Source organism: Austrofundulus limnaeus, unplaced genomic scaffold (assembly GCF_001266775.1).
Source record: "Austrofundulus limnaeus strain Quisiro unplaced genomic scaffold, Austrofundulus_limnaeus-1.0 Scaffold70, whole genome shotgun sequence".
Taxonomy (NCBI): Eukaryota; Metazoa; Chordata; class Actinopteri; order Cyprinodontiformes; family Rivulidae; genus Austrofundulus; species Austrofundulus limnaeus.
Window position 1 is genome coordinate 326,741 of NW_013952472.1, and position 13,406 is coordinate 340,146.

Consider the following 13,406-nt stretch of genomic DNA (forward strand, 5'->3'; position numbering starts at 1 on the left):
CTTCAGAGCCAGCATTACCCCGGGAGGACAGCGACACAGAAAGCAACACTGAACAGATACCGCTATGTGACGCAGCTTTTCTGAGCTTGTTTAACTCCAACACTGAAGAGGAGGACTTCGATGGTTTCGGTGCGCCGGAGGAAGATGAATGAGACGTTTTGTTGGACCAGAAACTGTTAAAGAAAACTACCAAAATAAGGTCAGTTATATGAACCGTATTCCTCCGAACTTTAATTCCTAAAGGTTTGCTTTTTATGTTTTGATGTTGAATTCACTTTTTTGACGACAAATTTGGATGTACTGTTTTTTTATGTTGGGGGTGCGGCTTATAGTCCGGTGCGGCTTATAGTCCGAAAAATACAGTAATCTAAAACAAATAAAAGATTTCCATCTGATCATCATCTCAGATCTAGACACTGTACTGAAGGCATCTCCAGGAGCTGACAGCACACTGAGGAGTTAAAAACAGGAGGCTTTGAAGCGCGAGCACATGCTGTGGCATTTCCTCCTGCTAAAGCCACAGCTTGTGGGATTTGGAAATAAAGTCTTGCTGACTTCTGATCACTTTGACTGGAGATTTTTTTTTCTGATTTTAAAACTCTGGCTGAAATGACGTTTATTATTCCAGCAATGTTGCAGCAGAGCGCGGGTTTAAACTTCAGAACGACTGGCGCCTGCAGATAGACTGTGAGTACCGTGAAATTTTCCTTAGACATTTTATTGCAAAAATTAAATACTCAATCATATCCATACTCGTTTTCTGTTTTTATTTAATAATATTTTTAACATGGTGGCAGCAGTGCGTTGAGACTGACTGCATCTCTGCCTTCATGTCTTTCTCTCCTCTCTCCTCCTGCAAAGGAGGCAGAGACAGAAATAAGGAGGCATTATCTAATGTTGCAAACTGCAGCCACTAAATAACGTTTAAAGATTTTTTATTTTGTTTTTTTGTCTTTTCGTAAGGTTACTGAGTCAAAAGCGAGACAGTGTGTGTGCGTCACATTGTGGGCGTTGGGCCTGGTGTGGGAGTCGGACAGATGTGCTGTTTTTCAGCACCGTGCACATTACGCTCATGTGACCTGTAGTCTGAGGTACGCTGATGAGTTTTTCTCCAATAAAATCCTGCGGGCACAGCATCTGAGGTAAAGCTGTAAAACCAACATGACAGCACATTCTATTAAATGTTTAGTCATCATTTAAAAAAGGAAGTGACGGGTAAAAATTGATCATGACGGATTTTTTTTTACCCTGCCAGTCAAAATGACGGACAGCAAGAAAAGTCTAGTGCAACCTCTGGTAGGAACGTAGACTGACCAGTAAACAGAGAGTTTTGCCTTCACCACAACAGAACGATACAGAGTCCGCAAAACTGCGAAAGCTGCACTGATCCGTCTATCAAACTCATGCTCCATTTTTCACTCACTCATGAACAAAACCCCAAGATACCTGAACTCCTCCAACTTGAGGCAGAAATTCATCCCCATGCCAGAGAGAGCAATCCATCCTTTTCCAGCTGAGATTTTGGACAGATTTGGCGGTGCTGATCTTCATCCCAGCCTCTTCACACTCAGCTGTGAACCGCTCCAGTGTGAGCTGGAGATCAAAGAGCGATGAAGCCAACAGAGCCACATCATCAGCAAACAGCAGAGATGGAATTCTGAAGCCACTGAATTGGACTCCCTCTGCCCCCTGGCTGCACCGAAAAATTCTGTCCATGTAAGTTATGAACAGAATCTGTGACAACGGGCAGCTCTGGCAGAGTCCCCCTCCTACTCTGAAGGGGTCCGACATATTGCCGGCAATGCCAATCAAACTTTTGCACCGCTTGATTAGAGACTGAATGGCCCATAACAACAGACCAACAATCTCAATCTTGTACTCGCGTAGCACCCCAATGCCTTCTCCAAGTCCACAAAACACATGTAGACTGGATAAGTGATCTCCCATGACCCCTTGAGGACCCTAATAAGGATAAAGATGTTTCTAGAGTGAATTTCAACACATTCGACTCCAAGAATCACAGGAAAGTTTGGTTTAAACGTCAGCTGGAGGGTCGAGGTCTATGACGGACTTGGAAAGTGAGTGGAACTATGAAAAAGGTTTGTGGTTTTTCTAGTGACTTATAGCTTAGCTTGCCACATCTATTGTGTGTGTGTATTTTTATTACTTGAGCCAATGTAACGAAAAATTCACAGTGATGTTTAAAATTTCTGTAAGTAGTAATTTTATTATCGTAAGGGTCAATGACTGCAGTAGAATGCTGTATACGGCTAGCATGGATGCTACGAGTGAAGCTCGTAAAAACAATAAGGTTTAATGTACCTGTTTAGGGACAAAGTGTTAGGATAAGATCCGGGTGGTCCACTGTTGGTCTTTTACCTCTAATAAAATGTTTGGCGCAGAATTTTTCCAGTCAAATTCGCCTCTTCCCATCACTTGAATCCAGCTGTTAGCTAGAATCTTAGCTTGGGAAATGTGACAAAATAATACTCCATCTATGTGGGGATAATGGCTGAAAATGTATGGAGTTAGGAGGTTTAAATTGCATGAATCGATGTTAGTATCATGGATCGATCTGCTCACCTCCACCTAGGGCTGGTCAGTATGACCTCAAATTCATATCACGGTATAAACTGAATCCCTTCACGGTAACGGTATATATCGCGGTAGAAAACTGTCATAAAAAGTAAAGATAATGTAATTTTTAGAGCATTTTTTTGCAGAGAACTGTAATCTTAATCAAACCCAGCATTTTTGCTTTAATATCTGCCTGCCAAACAATTAGCCTGCTGAACTTATCAGCTACTGCGCTCTCAACTGCATCGCTGCGCTCTCATCTTCATCGCTGCGTGCTCATCTTCGTCATCAGAGCAGAAGCCGACTTTACATTAGCAAGATGGATTTATGACTGAACGAACGTCCACGTCTTTTTTATAATCATCTCTGTGGGTAACAATACTTAAAAAACAAGTTTTTTCTCCGACAATTGGGTGTGAAAAACTGTGGCTGTTAAAGCTTCGCTCTGCGCGACATGCAGGGAGAGGAGAGGAGAGGGAGGAAATGATCCCGCGACATGACGTAACTTTTCTACAGCGGGAGGAGGAAATTTTGAGGATTATTATTCTCTTTATATGTGTTTTAAAACGCTAGAAATTCTTCTTTATATTTCCAACTCCTGCTGGTCAGTTGTCTCTGCACTCGCAGCCATGCTGACACAGGTGCGATGACATAATGACGATAGAACGGTAGAGGGTAAATTTCTACCGTAGGTCAACTTCATTCCGTTTCTACCGTCTACCGCATATACTGCGCAGCCCTACCTCCACCTCACAAATGTAAAAGTCAGATGAAATGCGACATGAGTATTCAGACTGCAGTCCTTTGAAAAACATCAGATTTGTACAGTATCCGCTTCTACATATTACGGTACATATACCGTACTACATATTAAAAAGGCCTGGGTCAGATTTGATTGATAAATAAATAAATAAATAAATAAATAAATAAATAAATAAATAAATAAATAAATAAATAAATAAATAAATAAATAAATAAAGATTTGTCGCATGTCAGGGAAAACAGTTATAGGCTGCATGGGACTAAAAAAAATCACATTTGGGTCACATTTAACTGTGAAAGTAGACTATGACTGCTAAAATAATACATTAGAGCTCAAATTGTCAAACAAAACACATTTTTATTTTTAAGACTTGACAAAAAATGCTAGAGCACCATTGTTTTTCCACATAGTTTTTTTTATGTCAATCAGATATTTGGTTTTTACATTTTGAACACTAAGTCCAAACTATTTTTTCGAAGTTGTGTGTCCACCATTTCTTTACAATTTTCCAAAGTTACTTTAAAAGCTTTTTTCTGTTTTAACACCAGACAGGTTTTCTTTAAGGTTTAATTCTAAAAACCTATGTTTCTGTAGTCCAATAACTCCGACATGATGAGCTGCACCTCACCTACAAGTTAAACAAACAAAACTCTTGGTGAACAGAATCAAAATGGATGTGCAGCAGCTACAAACCGAAAGCAAAAATGTGGTTTGGGAAGACAAAAAAAAACACAGCGGAGAGATGACAAAACTCCCACAGCCAAGTGAGTCACACAGAGGGGGGGAAGCAATGCAACAAACAAAGAATAGGTAGCAAAGAACTACTGGTGGCAGACGATGAACAAACAGGAAACAATGAGCAACAAACACCAACTTGATTCTTCATCTGTGGCGTGCTTCATCTGAAACAGAGGGAGGATCGTTCCCGTCTGACCGCTGTCATTAACATCTGGGGTATCCCCAAACTCAATTCAGATAACTGTTCAAGCTTCATTCAGACCTCAGCTGAGAGAAACATCATGTTTTCTCAAATTAGAAGATGAAAAAAAAGTGAAACGTTTTGACTGAGACTAAAGATCAAAAGGTTTTGGTGTGAACATGTCTGAACTGCTCTCTAGGCTCACTTTTATTGCAGGTGATGCAGGTAAAGGCAGGACGATGGGGACAAAAGGCAAGGTGAAAGGGTGAGAGGGGAAAAAGAGAAATCCCAGCTGCTGGCACGTTCAGGACGAGTGGTGCTAACAGTCATGGTGTCATCTCTCTTAGCCTGCTGTTAGTTTAAAGCTCTGTTGGCAAAACAGAGGCACACGGTCCTAATCTGCTCGTCAACTCCCACCATGACATGACTGCAGGTACTTAGATTCAACAAGTCATACAAAACATGACAAATCGCCATTTTTACGACCAGTTCTGACCCTAAATCATTGTCAATGATCTTTTGAAGTAGGGTTCTTTAGGGGGTTGCATTGCTTTCTGCCACCTCTAACGGCTAGCCTGAGTGGGGCCAAGACCACAGTGCTTCCACCTTAAAACAACTCCAATCCTTAAAACTGTATATTGATCCATCCATCCAGTGTTTGATAGAGAGGAAAAACTCCCTGCTAATCAGGAAGAAACCTCCAGCAGAACCAGGTTCAGGACAGGCGTCCATCTGCCTCGACTGGCTGGTTGAGGGACAGGAAAGAGACACAGGTAAACACAGAAGAACTGGTCCGGGACTGGTCCAGGTGCACCTTCTTCTGGAAAGGTGCACCTTCTTCTGGTAGCTCACGATTCAATTCGATTCAGATTTTTGGGGTCACAATTCGATTCAACATCAATTTTTTTCATTCAAAACTCAATGTGAGCGTGTTTGTCGTTTTCCTAAAGTGCTTCATCTTCGTTTTGCAAATTTTGCACACAATGAAGCTCATGTCAAACTCAGAGTCATTCAGCGAAAAACAAAATGAGCCCAAATTTTTGCATTCAATGAAGACAGGGTCAGTTGAATCTCTCTTTCCTCCAGTTTTGTAGTTTCCTCTTTGTTTTGATGCTTTCTGCGCATTCATATGTTCCAGCTGCATGTGACGTCGGGACGTCTCAAGTGGTTACAAAATGGAGGTTGACAAACTTTGGATTTTCTTTATATGTATATATATTTAAAAATCGATTTTGGGATGTTTTAAATCGATTCTGAATCTTTGTAAATGAGAATCACGATTCCGATTTAAAACTATTTTTTGGTGCACCCCTACTTTTAAATCCCTCGGCCTGGTGGTCGCACGGTCATCGCTACATCACGTCAGCCACAAGGATGTGTTGTTGCCTCAGTCTAGTGCTAGGCAGTGTGATTTTAACTTATCAGTTCAGCTGATGTTAAAACACACAAACGTAGTTTATTCATCAGCAAACTGTGGGGGGCACACAGGGGGCAGGTACAAGTGTGAAAGAGGAGGGTTGAGCTAAGCAAAGATCAGGCAAATTTACTATGCACATGAAGTCGGTACAAAAATCTGAAGTACTCCTTAAATTTGCGATAATTTGTTAGTGCTAATGTCAGATTGTTGTTTTCTCAAGTTATAAATAAATAAATAAACAAATACAGGGGTTAGACAATAAAACTGAAACACTTGCCATTTTAGTGTGGAAGGTTTCATGGCTAAATTGGACCAGCCTGGTGGCCAGTCTTCATTAATTACACATTGCACCAGTAAGAGCAGAGAGTGAAGGTTCAGTTAGCAGGGTAAGAGCAGTTTTGCTCAAAATATTGCAATGCACACAACATGATGGGTGACATACCAGAGTTCAAAAGAGGACAAATTGTTGGTGCACTTCTTGATGGCACATCTATGACCAAGACAGCAAGTCTTTGTGATGTATCAAGAGCCACAGTATCCAGGGTAATGTCAGCATACCATCAAGAAGGACCAACCACATCCAACAGGATTAACTGTGGACGCAAGAGGAAGCTGTCTGAAAGGGATGTTATGGTCTAAAACCAGGTGTTTTAGTTTCATTGTCTAACATTGTCTATGAATAAATATCCACTCTAACATGTTCTTTAAACGTTAATAACTTTCAGCTTTTGAGAAAGTTTTATTAATGTTTTCATACAACAAAGGAGAATGTTCGGCTTCATTCTGCAGGAAGTTTGAAGTGAAGTTGTTGGCATTTGCTTTCTCATTAAAAATGTCAACAATGTTTCAAAGCTTCAGTTCCTGTTTGAACACAGTTTTAGCCAAGTCTTCAATCAACTACTAATTAAAAGGTTTTGTGGGTGAACAATCACCTTTTTTTAACCCAGAAGTCTTAGCTGCATCGATTACAAAGTTAAAGGAAGTTAGACCCACAATCAGGAATAAAGCTGGTATAATAAAGATTACAACTTGGATGCAACAATAAAGCAAATCTTTTAAGTTTTATATATAAAAAATGTAACTGACTTTAGATTCCTGTGGTTTACCTTTACACAGAAAGTGTCATTTAAAAACATTTTTGACATTTAAGTGCTAAATACTACATCTATGTTGTTCCATTACCTCAGTATGGAAAGACCACCTTTTCTCATATTCTCCTGTTTTTAAGAGAACCTTCCTCACTGCCACAAACAGACCTCCTCCTCCTCCTCCTCCTCCTCCTCTAACTCACTTCACTCCTGCTGTCTGTGTAACGGCTGCATGTCAGCAGGACTATTTGTGTGAGAAGACACATGAACGAAAGAGAAAGTGCGGTTTGGTAAAGCCTGGGCACATTTATGCCTGTGTGCGTGTGTTGTTGTCACTTGCAGATGTTGTGTGCCTGTGTGTGTGTGTGGGGGGGGGGGGGGGGTTCTGCTGACAATTGGAGGCAATTTTAAGACAAAAATCCTACATTTGGGGACAACTGGTGCATTTGGGGACAAAAGTCGAGTCCCCATTTGGTTTAAATGCCGTTGGTGGGTGTGGGGGTTGGGTTTAGGACCAAGGTGTGAATTGAGTTTAGGTTAGTTTTGGGGTCAGGTAGGTACCTGTGAGGTTAATTTTAGGCTAAATGCTCATCAGGGTTAGGAAATGGAAGCCAGTGGAAAGTCCCCACAAGGATAGAGAGACATAGTTTTGTGTGTGTGTGTTTTAAGATTAATGCTCTTTTTCAGCTCCTGTAGCAGGTAGAGCGGTAAGAAATAATTTGATCACTCCTCCTGTCTCTTTGCCATCTTCCTGCTCCTCGTTTTCTCAACTGTCTAAAAACACTCAACTCTCTTTGTTTTGCCCCCTCTCTCACCATCAACTCCACCACGTTTTTATCCCCTCTAGACATTATTTCACCTTCCAAGAATCAAACCTCAGACACAAACAAAAACAAACATAAAAAAACACCTTCATAAAACATTTGCCTCAGAAAAAAGAAAGAAAGAAAGAAACACAACACCGTCTGCATCTCAGTGTTCAGGTCAGGAGGATGTTGCAAGACTACGGCAACAACAAGAAACAGAGTCTGACAAACCTAAACCCAGCAGGCTGTTACCATGACAACCATACAGGATGTTATCCCACCTTGTGACGGCGCCAAGATGACAGACGGTCAGATGCCCCCTCCACTCTCCCCTGACTCTCTGGGGCTGTGGTCCTATGCGGGCTGATCGATAGGCTGTGGATAGAAACAAAAACAACAACAAAAAAAGAATTTTAGAAAAAGTTTTCATTCGGGTCCGAATGATGAATTAACAAACAATAAGACGCTTTTATAATCAGCAGCTTGAAGACAAGACACGTGCAAATGAAGCGGTATTAGTGGCTTTCTAAGAAAAAGGAACTACATGATTTTGTCTTCACAATGTTGGCATGCAAACAGAGCCAAAAGGCCTCCTTTTAATTTGCACTGATGCTCAGAACCTTCCCACAACTACACACAACACGCACACATGCCACGTACAAAACGTGACGCCGAGGCAGACGTTTTTTTTTATGGGAAGCCGAGCCTCTGAAACCTCAAAGTGGTGTCAACGTGTGATCCTGAATTCAGCTGGTAGAACTGGCTACGGCAGAAAGTGCTTCCACAACATTCGTCTGACTTAAGCGCTCCAGATGTAAACAGGCCAATTTAAAACTTCAATACTTTATTGGCAAACATTTCCCATGCTTGATGAACTCAGAGCAGGAGTACAAAAACAAACCATTTAGGCTAAATCATGGCGCTAATCCCAACAGCACATAACAGGCTCATTTGTGTCCATTTAGATCCTGATAGGAAACAGCGTGCGTGTGTTTTGGCCATGCTGAGTTTTGCAGTAGCTCAAGTGTTTTGTCCAAACAATCAGAAGAGAGTACCCCATTATGTAAACATCATGAGGAAAAATGGGCATTTCAACGACACCCTGTCATTCACAATATACTCTGGTATTTTTCATGTTTTATCTGTCATTACGCTTCAGTGGGTGTGTTTATATTACGTTGGGGCCCAAAGCTAGACAGGAAACCAACCACTGGGGTACCTCCTGTACATGTGGGATCCAAACTGCTGTTCCTTTAGGAACAAAGTGATTTTTTTTAATGATTGAGGAGTAGTTTTAGGAAATCAAGTAGATGAAGATCATGGATGTTGCTGCCGAAGGCGAGACGGCAGTAATGGTCTTTGCTAATGTTTGGGTGTGTTTGTAGAATTAGCTAACTTTCTCAAGATTACCGGACAGACTTTAAGAAAGTAATCATCAGATAATCATTAGATGTACATCCAAACCTGATTAACTTTTAGAGTCGAAGCCATTCAATATGGCTGCCTAAGTTGCCTTATTAAACACTAAAATAACCATGACTCAACCAATTTTGCTGACATTCAACTAAAATTTGGTATAGTAGTAGCTCTCGCGCACTCTGAATCATTTGGCACATGTGTCAAACACAAGACCCGCGGGCCGTGTGGCCCGCCGGGCCCCCTCCCAAAAAAAGAAACATTTTTTTACTTAATATGAAAATTAAATTAAAAGGTGAAAGATAATAACAACTGTCCTGATGGGTACCGAATTCGATACTTTTTTAAGTACTGACCGAATTCTGTCGGTACTACCGAGAACTTATTCACGTAACATCAAACGGTACCCTGTTTCGGTACCTAAATGCATCATTGCGACCGTATTGGCGTAAGAGTGGTGAGTTTTGCATGCTTGTCCTGAACGCAGCATCGCGCAAGAGCGTAATGACGTCAGCAGCCGCCAGTTCAGTAAACAGAGCTCAGTCTGAACGTAGCTTAAAAGRCTCGCAGCTCCTGGAGTAAAACTCACCGAACAGACCGCCTCTGAATTATCTGGTGGATTAATTATCTTGTGAACACGACGTTCGCTTGCTCAAAGTAAATAAAGTACCGCCGTTATCTTTATTTCATCCGCCGTTAAACAGACCGGCAGAGGAAAACAACAGAGGAACTGACTTGCCGACAGTCCGAACACGTCTGACCTGAAGGAGCACAAGCAGCTAACTTGAAGTGTTGGACGTGTTTTGGATGCTCAAAATGTAGCTTGAATACCTTTTATTTATTTTAACTCAATCCTCTTTTGCTTATTTGATTTAAACTTATTTACTACTTCCATGGACCTCCATCACACAATTTTTCTAGTGGGGAAATGACATCAATAGAAATACATGGAGCTGGATTTTAATTTGTGCAATAAGACAAAACAGTCTTGTTGTTTTCAASAGTTTTCACCTTAAAGAAATAAGTTTCACAACTGATGTTACAATACAAAGAGTTGGATGTTGTCTTGATATTTGTTAATTTTATATATTGAGAAATATGTTAAAAAAATAAAAGTTTATTATTTAAAAAAAACATCACACACAAAGTACCGAAAATTGGTACCGTTAAGTACCGGTACCGATTCCCAGGTACCGGATAATGGTACCGAATCGATTCAAATGTCAAAGGTACCCATCCCTAGTCCTGCCCCTGAGCTGTTGGCTTTAAGTAACTGAGCAATTTAGTTGGATAGCACAGTATTAATGTCTGAAAATAAGCTGCTTTAAAGTCAGCATCAACATAAACTACATCTCCCATAATGCATGTTGATCATCCACGGGAATTCCCTGTCAGAAAGTGGGAGTTAAGAAATCAAGATGGCAGCTACTAACTAGAAACTCACCAGTGAGTAAAATTCTATAAGTTTCACTTTTAATGTTATTATTTATTATAATAGCCTAATATTATATTATATTTCTGTATTATTTATTTCAGATTTAGTCAGTCGTACACTTAGTTCTTTTCAGTGTTTAAAAGGTGTTAAAATATTGTTCAGTCAAAGTTAAATATGAAACATCAAAGTTAATTACAACTGGCCTTTCAAGAGCCACTGCGCCTTTGACAACTGTGTCTTTTTGCAAAATATTATATGAACCTCTGGATGGATTTTAATGAAACTCTCAAAAAGTAAACACTGTGTGTACATTAACTTTTTCAGTCAACCCAAATCAACAGCCACCACAACTAATTGACCTTACTGTATACAAAAATAGTCGGTTTTACATACATTAACCTAAAAATTGTTTTTGTTAATGGTTAAACATCAATGCTAACACATACTAAATTTTGCACGATACTTATATATGTATATACCCCTACAATACATTACGATTTGGTGTCATCCCAATTCAAGATGGCTGCCACAGTTAATTGACTTTAGCCAACACAAATATGGCTACATCCCAGTCAGTTTTATGGATACTGATACTGGTGTGATCGTAGTTGTGTGTTGTTCACAAACACTCTAACATCTCACAAGATCTCACAGTGTTGTATGAGACTGAACATAAATTACAATGTCTGACTAAAGTAGCTATAATCCCCCTCCTTCTCAGCAGATCTTAGTTTAAAACAGTAGAAGTGAGCCGTATGCATTCCTTCAAGATCTAGTAGGTCTTTCATTAGGTTTAGACACTGACTTGTGGTCTTTAAGATGATGATAATGGGTAAGGAATGCATTGTAACCATTGGGTGTCCACACAGATGTGTGTTAGTGTGTGTGTGCAAGTAGAAATGCTTTTGTTTTTGCTGATCACATTTGGAAAAACTTGAGTCAAGGGAGCCTGTTTACAAGCCAACCTGTGGGTTCAGTTTCAGTGCGTGTGTGTTTGCAAGTCGGATATCGGTGCCTAGAGTGTCTGCTCCGTGTGTGTGTTTACATGTGCAAGTATGTTAGCACGTGCCTGACCGCTGGCTGCACCCATGATTGGGAGCAGATGGGGACTGTCGGGAGTGTGTACAGGCAGGGGTGCAGAAAAAGGAGGGGTGGGTTTGCTCTAGTTTAGGTGATGTATGGACTCTCACACACCAACAAAGACCCTCCTTCAACTTATGTGTTTCCTATTAATTGAGAGGGGAGGGGGAAAATGGAGCCTGAGAATGATTGTTTGAGTGGGGAGAATTTATAGCTCATTTGTGACAAAGTGACTGATTTATTTGTGCAAAAGCTGAGTGGGGGTAGAGTGAGTTGTACCGAGGGGCACGCACGAGCAGAGACAACAGAGATCTCAGTGTGATTATTACAGTTCTTTGTGCTCACTTTGACACAGCCATGAAAGCCTGAGTGAATAAAATGGTAGTTAACGGCATGTGGTGCTGCTCATACCGGTGTAAAGCCTTGAATATAAAAGCAGCGTGAATGAGCTTAAGATGCGGAGTCAATGGAGAAATGTTCGGCTCGCAGTCACCAAGGCCCTCTTTTAGTCGGCATCTCTTCATCTCCTTTCACTCCTCAGTTACTCATCACCAGCATGTTGAATAAACCCTCCAAACGGCACTGTATGAATGTTTGCATGCTTGTCTTTTGCCTGCGCATCGGAGCGACACAATAAACATCTTCCACTCATAAAAAGCCGCCAAAAAGACGCAATAAAAATGCATCTAGATAGCAGGTTTTTATTGCAGGTGCTTACGCTAGGAGCTGTTTACTTCATCTATTTGAGCTCATTAGCAATAGAGAGGAGCTGATGTTTACCGCAGAGCTTATCTCTGTGACATTTCTGCATTTCAAACCAGCGCAGAAACGCGAGGGACTGTCAGCGATTGATTGAACTCAGCGGTCAGTTTGTTGCGAGACTTGAGATTTCTTCCTCTTTTGCTCATTACACCAAATGAGCCAAACAGCGCAACTAAATCTTATCTATATGGCCTCGAAACTTAAGACACTTGTTGTCAAATTTCTGTAGAAGCTGTGGATAGAAATGTGTCAAACGTTATGATACTGCATGTTTGACAGAAGCTGTAAGAAAAAGCTTCTGCCTCAAAAATTGCAACCAAAACAAAACATGAGACATCACAAAAATTTAAAGCTAAAAGTGGATCTGATTTCTGTTAACACTGTGTGAAAATGACTCAATTCAGAGCAATCAAACTGACTATGATCTCATATATCAGATCGGTTTTGGAAGTATGTTTTATTGGATTACAACTGAGGTTACAGAGTAAAGACAATTTATGATGTCTGCTGTTTTGTGTCAGCCACAAAATAACTGTTCATGAGTGAAATAAAGTTAAAAAGCACTTGATGAAGAGGTCATCCAGCTAAGTCATGCCAAGGTTTCATCAAAGCACTAAAGTTAGTTTGTGATTCGCAGCAGGAAAAAGTCAGGATTCTACTTAGACTACATCAGAAGAAAACCTTAAGAAAAGAAAAAAGAAAAAGAAAATAAAAGAAGTCTGGCACCTAAATAACCATTTGAACTTCTTTGCTCTTTTTCTGATTCCAGATTTCTCAGATCTTTGGAACACCTGCTTTGGCTTTTCTCTGAACTAGATTTATTTAGGAACATGGTGCCCTTGCAGTGGAACAGCTTTCCATTCTCAATGAGGTCTGCCCTCTCCCTTAAAACGATAAAAACAAAAGATCCAGACATATTTATTCTTCTTGGTTTTTGAATTTCATTTTTAAATTTTAGGCCCTTTTTTGCCAGTTTTTACTTAACCTCATCATTAGGTTGACAAATATTTTTTGTTTTATTTGTGTCCAGCTGTTATATGTGTTTTCAGCAGCTTAAAGGCAGGTGATAATGTGTGTGTGTGTGTGTGTGTGTGTGTGTGTGTGTGTGTGTGTGTGTGTGTGTGTGTGTGTGTGTGTGTGTGT

At 40.4% G+C, this 13,406-nt stretch overlaps 1 protein-coding gene across 1 annotated transcript in view; it reads right to left on the bottom strand.

The window, feature by feature from the left end:
* The window catches only part of LOC106519036 (nuclear receptor coactivator 3), a gene marked incomplete in the record, with an annotated part of 62,586 nt that overhangs the window by 16,040 nt on the left and 33,140 nt on the right, over window positions 1-13,406 (bottom strand). Inside the window, 1 exon segment of the mRNA XM_014010526.1 lies at window positions 7,852-7,945.